Below are 10,604 nucleotides of genomic sequence, written 5' to 3'. Positions count from 1 at the left end.
ACCAAGACACATAATAATTAAAATGGCAAAGATCAAGGACAAGGAAAGAGTTTTAAAGGCAGCTAGAGAGAAAAACGTCACCTATAAGGAAAACCCATCAGGCTATCATCAGACTTCTCAACAGAAACCTTACAGGCCAGAAGAGAATGGCATGATATATTTAATGCAATGAAACAGAAGGGCCTTGAACCAAGGATACTGTATACAGCACGATTATCACTTAAATATGAAAGAGGGATTAAACAATTCCCAGACAAGCAAAAGTTGAGGGAATTTGCTTCCCAAAAACCACCTCTACAGAGTATTTTAGAGGGACTGTTATAGACAGGAGCACTCCTAAGACTAAACAGATGTCACCAGAGAAAATAAAATCACAGCAAAGAAATCAGACCAAACAAATACTAACTAAAGGCAAAAATTAAAATGAATTACACACTAAAAGCAGTTAAAGGAAACACTAAAGAGCACAGAATAAAACAACCAACATATAAAGAATGGAGGGGGAGGAATAAGAAGGGAGAGAAGAAAAGAATTTCCAGACAGTATATATAACAGCTCAATAAGCGAGCTAAGTTAGGCACTAAGATACTAAAGAAGCTAACCTTGAACCTTTGATAACCACAAATCTAAAGCCTGCAATGTCAATAAGTACATACCTTTCAATAGTCACTCTAAATGTAAATGGACTGAATGCACCGATCAAAAGACACAGAGTAATAGTATGGATAAAAAAGCAAGACCCATCTAGGTGCTGCTAACAAGAAACTCACCTCAAACCCAAAAACATGCACAGACTAAAAGTCAAGGGATGGAAAAACATTTCAGGCAAACAACAGAGAGAAGAAAGCAGGGGTTGAAGTACTAGTATCAGACAAAATAGACTTCAAAACAAAAAAGTAACAAGAGATAAAGAAGGACATTACATAATGATAAAGGGATCAGTCCAACAAGAGGATATAACCATTCTAAATATATATGCACCCAATACAGGAGCATGAGCATATGTGAAACAAATACTAACAAAACTAAAAGAGGAAATAGAATGCAATGCATTCATCTTAGGAGACTTCAACACACCACTCACCCCAAAGGATAGATCCATTGGGCAGAAAATAAGTAAGGACACGGAGGCACTGAACAACACAGTAGAACAGATGGACCTAATAGACATCTATAGAACTCTACATCCAAAAGAAAAAGGATACACATTCTTCTCAAGTGCACATGGAACATTCTCCAGAATAGACCACATACTAGCTCACAAAAAGAGCCTCAGTAAATTCCAAAGTATTGAAATTCTACCAACCAATTTTTCAGACCACAAAGGTATAAAACTAGAAATAAATTCTACAAAGAAAACAAAAAGGCTCACAAACACATGGAGGCTTAACAACATGCTTCTACATAATCAATGGATCAATGAACAAATCAAAATAGAGATCAAGGAATATATAGAAACAAATGACAACAACAACACAAAGCCCCAACTTCTGTGGGATGCAGCGAAAGCAGTCTTAAGAGGAAAGTATATAGCAATCCAGGCACACTTAAAGAAAGAAGAACAATCCCAAATTAATAGCCTAACATCACAATTATCAAAACTGGAAAAAGAAGAACAAATGAGGCCTAAAGTCAGCAGAAGTAGGGACATAATAAAGATTAGAGAAGAAATAAACAAAATTGAGAAGAATAAAACAATAGAAAAAATCAATGAAACCAAGAACTGGTTCTTTGAGAAAATAAACAAAATAGATAAGCCTCTATCCAAATGTATTAAGAGAAAAAGAGAATCAACACACATCAACAGAATCAGAAATGAGAATGGAAAAATCATGACAGACTCCAAAGGAATACAAAGAATTATTAAAGACTACTATGAAAACCTATATGCTAAGAAGCTGGAAAAACTAGAAGAAATGGACACCTTCCTAGAAAAATACAACCTTCCAAGACTGACCAAGGAAGAAACACAAAAGTTAAACAAACCAATTATGAGCAAAGAAATTGAAGCGGTAATTAAAAAACTACCCAAGAACAAAACCCCCGGGCCAGACGGATTTACCTCGGAATTTTATCAGACATACAGAGAAGACATGATCCCTATTCTCCTAAAGTTTTCTAAAAAATAGAAAAGAAGAGAATACTCACAAACTCATTGTATGAAGCCAACATCACCCTAATACCAAAACCAGGCAAAGACGCCACCAAAAAAGAAAATTACAGACCAATACCCTGGATGAATGTAGATGCTAACATACTCAATAAAATATTAGCAAATCGAATTAAAAAATATATCAAAAGGATTATACACCATGACCAACTGGGATTCATCCCAGGGAAGCAAGGATGGTATAATATTCAAAAATGTATCAACATCATCCACCACATCCACAAAAAGAAGGACAAAAACCATATGATCATGCCCATAGATGGTGAAAAAGCATTTGACAAAATTCAACATCCATTCATGATAAAAACTCTCAGCAAAATGGGTACAGAGGGCAAGTACCTCAACATAATAAAGGCCATATATGATAAATCCACAGCCAACATCATGCTGAACGGCGAGAAACTAAAAGCTTTTCATCTGAGATCAGGAACATGACAGGGATGCCCACTCGCGCCACTGTTATTTAACATAGTACTGGAGGTCCTAGCCACGGCAATTAGACAGAACAAAGAAATAGAAGGAATCCAGATTGGTAAAGAAAAAGTTAAACTATTACTATTTGCAGATGACATGATATTGTACATTAAAAATCCTAAAGACTCCACTCCAAAACTACTAAAACTGATATCAGAATACAGCAAAGTTGCAGGATACAAAATTAACACACAGAAATCTGTGGCTTTCCTATACACTAGCAATGAACCAATAGAAAGAGAAATCAGGAAAACAACTCCATTCACAATTGCATCAAAAAGAATAAAATTTCTAGGAGTAAACCTAACCAAAGAAGTGAAAGACCTATACCCTGAAAACTATACGACACTCTTAAGAGAAGTTAAAGAGGACACTAACAAATGGAAACTCATCCCATGCTCTTGGCTAGGAAGAATTAATATTGTCAAAATGGCCTTCCTGCCCAAAGCAGTACCCAGATTTGATGCAATCCCTATCAAATTACCAGGAACATTCTTCAACGAACTGGAACAAATAATTCAAAAATTCATATGGAAACACCAAAGACCCCTAATAGCCAAAGCAATCCTGAGAAGGATGAATAAAGTGTGGGGGATCTCACTCCCCAACTTCAAGCTCTACTAAAAAGCCATAGTAATCAAGACAATTTGGTACTGTCACAAGAACAGAGCCACAGACCAGTGGAACAGAATAGAGACTCCAGACATTAACCCAAATGTATATGGTCAATTAATATTTGATAAAGGAGCCATGGACATACAATGGGGAAATGACAGTCTATTAAACAGATGGTGTTGGGAAAACTGGACAGCTACATGTAAGAGAATGAAACTGGACCACTGTCTAACTCCATTCCCAAAAGTAAATTCAAAATGGATCAAAGACCTGAATGTAAGTCATGAAACCATAAAACTCTTAGAAAAAAACGTAAGCAAAAATCTCTTAGGCATAAACATGAGTGACCTTTTCTAGAACACACCTCCCCGGGCAAGGAAAACAAAAGCAGAAATGAACAAGTGGGACTATATTAAGCTGAAAAGCTTCTGTACAGCAAAAGACACCATCAATAGAACAAGAAGGTACCCCTCAGTATGGGAGAATATATTTGTAAATGATAGATCTGATAAAGGCTTCACATCCAAAGTATATACAGAGCTCACCCACCTCAACAAACAAAAAAACAAATAATCCAATTTAAAAATGGGCAGAGGAACTGAACAGACAGTTCTCCAAAAAAGAAATTCAGATGGCCAACAGACACAATGAAAAGATGCTCCACATCGCTAATTATCAGAGAAATGCAAATTAAAACCACAATGAGGTATCAACTCACACCAATAAGGATGGCTACCATACAAAAGACAAACAACAACAAATGTTGGCAAGGTTGTGGAGAAAGTGCACCCTCCTACACTGCTGGTGGGAATGTAAATTAGTTCAACCATTGTGGAAAGCAGTATGCTCAAATGCTCAAATGCTCAAAATGCTCAAAACAGACTTACCAGTTGACCCTGGAATTCCACTCCTATGAATTTACCCTAAGAATGCAGCACTGCAGTTTGCAAAATACAGACACACCTCAATGTTTATCGCAGCACTATTTACAATAGCCAAGAATTAGAAGCAACCTAATTGTCCATCAGTAGATGACTAGATAAGGAAGATGTGGTACATATACAGAATGGAACATTATTCAGCCATAAGAAGAAAACAAATCCTAGCATTTGCAACAACATGAATGGAGCTAGAGGGTATTATGCTCAGTGAAATAAGCCAAGCGGAGAAAGAGAACTACCAAATGATTTCACTCATCTGTTGAGTATAAGAACAAGGAAAAACTGAAGGAACAAAACAGCAGCGGAATTACAGAACCCAAGAATGGACTAACAGGTACCAAAGGGAAAGGGACTGGGGAGGATGGTGGGTAGGGAAGGATAAAGAGGGGAAGAAGATAGGGGGTATTATGATTAGCATGCATAATGTGGGGAGTGGGAGAAAGGGGAAGGCTTGGCAACACAGAGAAGACAAGTAGTGATTCTACAACATTTTGCTATGCTAATGGACAGTGACTGTAATGGAGTTTGTGGGGTGGACTTGGTATAGGGGAGAGCATAGTAAACATAACATTCTTCATGTAATTGTAGATTAATGATAATGAAAAAAAGAGAAAGAATAGGGGGATTATCCCCTGATAGGATAAAACTAACTGCAAATCAATGATTAATGCATGCTTTACATATCCTTAATTTTGATCTTTCAAAGGGTGTCAGATGACCAGCTATGGAAGTACATTTTTCTGATAATATTCCTTTCAATTAAAAAAAAAGCAGTTCCTGTGTGGTGATCTTCAATAGGTTCTTCACAGTGGTACAAAGGTCATATCAAAGTGTGGTCAAAGAGCTTGTTCGTGTTTATAAAGAGGATCAAAGCCTAATTTGGCTACACAGAAAACTAATTAAGATATGATATGAAGAACTTCCAACATCAACATCCTCTGGAAGAGTCATTCCAAAAGACGAACATCAAAAAACTTCAGCAAAGATCCTGGCGCTGCTGCCTTTGTAGCTGCATTCATCCCACCGGTTCCTGGACTTGCCATTGGAATGAAGAAGTATATATCTAAGCTGGCCTGTGCATACAGTAAAACAGCAAATTTTACTGGATCTATACTGTCAGAACTCAACCAAGAAATAGGAGAAGTGCAAGTTGCAGTGCTCCAAAATCATGCGACTATAGAATATCTACTGTTAAAAGAACACATGGGATGTGAACAGTTCCCAGGAATGTGTTGTTTTGTCTGATTTTTCTCAAACTATTCATATTCAGTTAGACAATATCCATCATAGCATTGATAAGTTTTCACAAATGCCTAGGGTACCTAACTGGTTTTCTTGGTTTCACTGGATATGGCTGGTAATTGTAGGTCTGCTTTTGTTATATAGCTGTATTCCTATTATGTTAATGTATGTGCACAATTTAATTAGTAGATTAAAACCTATACATGCTTATGCTACTCTACAAGAAGATATGTCAAAGAAATAATCAATCTTCCCATGTTTTCTTCCATCTGCTACTTCTATAGCTTTTCTTCTTCCTTCCTAATTACAGCCGTTTAGTAAAATTCGTGCCTCATATAGAAAATTACCGAGTATCATAATTCTTCCAAGTGGTAAAGATACCTCAAGACAAATGCTGGGCATAGAAGCCACAGGGCATAAATCTGCAAAGAAGTAAAAAGCTAACCTTTTCAAAGAATATTGCTTCTCTCTCACTTGCCAACTTTACATTTCCCTGTATGGCCCCGGAAGATGACTGGTTAGCCAGAGACGGGTAAGATTCCTCAATGGAGGAACAACCTAAGGCAGGTATAGTGACAGGGGGGCCATGAGGAGAGAAATTGGGGAACAACAGAAGGGAGGATTTGAACCTCACCCCCCATTATTTTGAGAGAAATCTGCATCCGTGGATGTCTTGTTTCCCTTGTCTAGCTTGGATTAATACTTGGTCTATACGCACAGACCTGATCATCTACGTTTGCCCTCTTACAGCACTAAATTCTTTTCTACCTTTATCTTGCATCTACCTTCCACTTTAGTAGTTTATTGAAAATAATAATAATAATTATAATAAAGGGAGAAATGTGGGACCCACATATAAATCAAGTATAAAAATCAAACGAATATTCATAGTTGACCTGATTGCTTATAGTTCATAATGCGTGATCAAAACTGAAAGTTTCTGTGATGAATGCCCTTGCACTGTTCACCATGTAAAAACTTATTCACTATGTAAGACCTTGCTCACCATGTAAGAACTTGTTTGTTATCCTTCAGAAGATTGGAGACTGTTGAGAATTAGGCTTGGGGTTGATTCATGACTGTGCATTGAGTACCCTATATGGAATTTTATTGTTGTTAAGAACCATTTGATCAATAAATATGAGAGTATGAGAGATGCCCACTCAAAAAAAAAAGAAGAGGGCTAGTGAAGGTAATAATTTAAAAAAAAGAATATGTTAGTTTTATAAGAAACTGCCAAACTTTCCCAGTCCCACTAGCAATGTGTGAGTGATCCATTTTTTTCAAATCCTTGCCAACATCAGTTGTATTTTTTAGCGATTCTGCTAAATGTGAATGATTCACTCTGGTTCTAATTTGCATTTCCCTAGTGGCTAATGATGTTGAGCATTTTTAACATTTTAATGTGCTTATTTCCCATGCATATATCCTCTTGGGTGAGATCATGTCTCTCTCCCATTTTCTAACTAGACAGTTTTTTATTTTTTAGTGAGGACTATAATTAATATACATATTTCATGTATGAGTCATTTGTCAGATATGTGGCTTCCAAACATTTTCTCCCAGTTAATAGCTTGTCATTTTATCCTCTTAATAGAGGAAGAAAAGAAAGTTTTGAAGAAGTATAATTTATTGATGGTTTTTTCTTTTGAAGACTGTGGCTTTGATACAAGAGATTAAAGATGGTGCTGTGAGAGGATAGATAGAGGCTTCCTCCTAAAACTGGATACGATTAGAAAACAGAATTGGTGCAACTAATCCTGAGAGAGCTAACAGGAAAGAGGATGGTACCAGAATGCATAAACCTGGAGAAAAGAGCAAACCTCACCAAATGGGGTAACGTACCAGAGCTGAGGCTCCATGGGACTTGAGCCCTTCCCCCACCCCAGCTCACAGGCAGAAGAGAAAGTGAGCAGGGAGGGAGTAGAAGGCTTGGAACTGCTGAACACCTAGCTATGGAGATCTGCCCTGGGAGCACAAATTTACATTTCTTGGTGTTTTCATGATACTCACATGACTACCCAGTTGGAAAGTTAATACAGGCAGAGTTCCAGGGGAGATTGGTATTCTGGCTGCTTGTGGAAAGCAGGAATCCATTTCCGGCTGCTCTGGGACAAAAACTTATACCTGTGTGACCAGCCCACTGGGTCAGGCAGTGGAGAATGGCACAGCTGCTGGGAGGCAGGGAACAGCACTTTCCTTCCCCCAGGCACCAGTACAGCTCCCCTGCGACCCCCGACATTGCATCAGGGGCGGAACAGCTTGAGAATAGAGCTTCTGGACACTAGAGGGTGCCATAAGCAAACATGAAATGTGAAAGGAACCTTGTCCAGAGTAAAATTACTAATACAACTCCCAAGAAAGATTTAAATGATATGGACCTCGTGACTCTTCCTCCAAGGGAGTTCAAAATAAAAATCATCAACATTCTAAAGGAGGGACGGAAAGACATCCAAGAATTCAGGAATGAGTTCAGGATGGAGATCCAATTGTTGAAGGGCACGATGGAGGGTATTAAAAGCAGGTTGGATATGGTGGAGGAGACAATAAATGAAATAGAAACTAGAGAAGAGGAATACAAAGAAGATGAGGCACAGAGAGAAAAAAGGATCTCTAAGAAGGAAAGAATATTGAGAGAACTGTGTGATCAATACAAGCAGAAAATATTTGCATTATAGGGATACCGGAAGAAGAAGAGAGAAAGGGATAGAAATTGTCCTTGAGGAGGTGGCTGCTAAAAACATCCCCAATCTGGGGAAGGCGATAGTGTCTCAGGCCATGGAGATCCACAGATCTCCCAACACAAGGGACCCAAGGAAGACAACATCAAGGCACATAGTAACTAAAATGGGAAAAATCAAGGATAAGGACAGGCTGTTAAAAGCAGCCAGAGACAGAAATAAGATCACATAAAAAGGAAAGCCCATCAGGCTAACATCAGACTTCTAAGCAGACACCTGATAGGCCAGAAGGGAGTGGCATGATGTATTTAATGCCATGAAGCAGAAGGACCTGGAAACAACATTACTTTACCTGGCAAGATTATCATTTAAATTTGAAGAAGGGATTAAACCATTTCCAGATAAGCAAAAACTGAGAGAATTTACCTCCCACAAACCATGTCTTCAGTCTTTTTTGGAGGGACTGCTATAGATGGAAGTGTTCCTAAGGTTGAATAGCTGTCACCAGAGGTAAAAAAAAACCACAGTAAAGAAATTAGAACAGCAAATTACTAAGCAAATGCAAAATTAAATCAACTATCTGCAAAATCAATCAAGGGATAGACAAAAAATGTGGAATTTGATATCTAATATATAAAGAATGGAGGAGGAAGAAAAAGGAGTAGAAATAGAAAAAAATCTGTAAATTATGTTTGTAACAGAATACTAAGTGAGTTAAGTTAGACACTTAGATAGTAAGGAACATAACCTGGAACCTTTGGTAACCACAAATCTAAAGCCTGAAATGGCAATAAGCACATACCTATCGATAATCACCCTACATGTAAATGGACTGAATGCACCAATCAAAAGACATAGAGTCACTGAATGGATAAAAAAACAAGACCCATCTATATGCTGCTTACAAGAGACTCACATCAAACCCAAAGACATGCACAGACTAAAAGTCAAGGGATGGAAAAAGATATTTCATGCAAACAATAGGGAGAAAAAAGCAGGTGCTGCAGTACTAGAATCAGACAAAATAGAATTCAAAACAAGAAAGTAACAAGAGATAAAGAAGGACATTACATAATGATTAAAGTCTCAGTCAAACAAGAGGATATAACCATTATAAATATATATGCACCCAACACACGAGCACCAGCATATGTGAAACAAATACTAACAGATCTAAAGGAGGAAATAGAATGCAATGCATTCATTTTAGGAGACTTCAACACACCATTCACTCCAAAGGACAGATCCACCAGATGAAAAATAAGTAAGGACACAGAGACACTGAACAACACACTAGAACAGATGGACATAATAGACATCTATAGAACTCTACACCCAAAAGCAACAGGATACACATTCTTCTCAAGAGCACATGGAGCATTCTCCAGAATAGAACACATACTAGGCCGCAAAAAGAGTCTCAGTAAATTCAAAAAGATTGAAATTCTACCAACCAACTTTTCAGACCACAAAGGTATAAAGCTGGAAATAAATGGCACAAAGAAAGCGAAAAGGCTCACAAATACATGGAGGGTTAACAGCACGCTTCTAAAGACTCAATGGATCAATGACAAAATTTAAATTGAGATTCAGCAATATATGGAAATAAATGACAACAACACAAAGCCCCAACTTCTGTATGACGCAGTGAAAGAAGTCTTAAGAGGAAAGTATATAGCAATCTAGGCATATTTAAAGAAGGAAGAACAAACCTAAATGAGTAGTCTAATGTCACAACAATCAAAATTGGAAAAAGAAGAACAAATGAGACCTAAAGTCAGCAGAAGGAGGGTCATAATTAAGATCAGAGAAAAAATGAACAAATTGAGAATACAACAATAGAAAAAATCAATGAAACCAATAGCTGGTCCTTTGAGAAAATAAACAAAATAGAAAAGCCTCTAGCCAGACTTATTAAGAGAAAAAGAGAATCAACACACATCAACAGAATCAGAAATGAGAAAGGAATCATCACGACGGACCCAACAGAAATACAAAGAATTATTAGAGACTACTATGAAAATCTACATGCTAAGAAGCTGGAAAACCTAGGAGAAATAGACAACTTTCTAGAAAAATACATCCTACCAAGACTGACCAAGGAGGAAACACAAAATCTAAACAAAGCAATTACCAGTAAAGAAATTGAAGCTATAATAAAAAAAGTCCCCAAGAAAAAAAACCCTGGGTGAAATGGATTTTCCTTGGAATTTGATCAGGCATACAGAGAAGATATAATACCCATTCTCCTTAAAGTTTTCCAATAAAAGGAAGAGAAGGGAATACTCCCAAACTCATTCTATGAAGCCAACATCACCCAAATACCAAAACCAGGTAAAGATCCCCACAAAATAGAAAATTACAGCCCAATATCCCTGATGAACATAGATGCAAAAATACTCAACAAAATATTAGCAAACTGAATTCAAAAATACATCAAAAGGATCATACACCACAAACAAGTGGGATTCATCCCAGGGA

The sequence above is a fragment of the Manis javanica genome, chromosome X (assembly GCF_040802235.1).
Source record: "Manis javanica isolate MJ-LG chromosome X, MJ_LKY, whole genome shotgun sequence".
Lineage (NCBI taxonomy): Eukaryota > Metazoa > Chordata > Mammalia > Pholidota > Manidae > Manis > Manis javanica.
The sequence above is the reverse complement of the archived record's forward strand: the minus strand, read 5'-3'. Positions refer to the sequence as shown.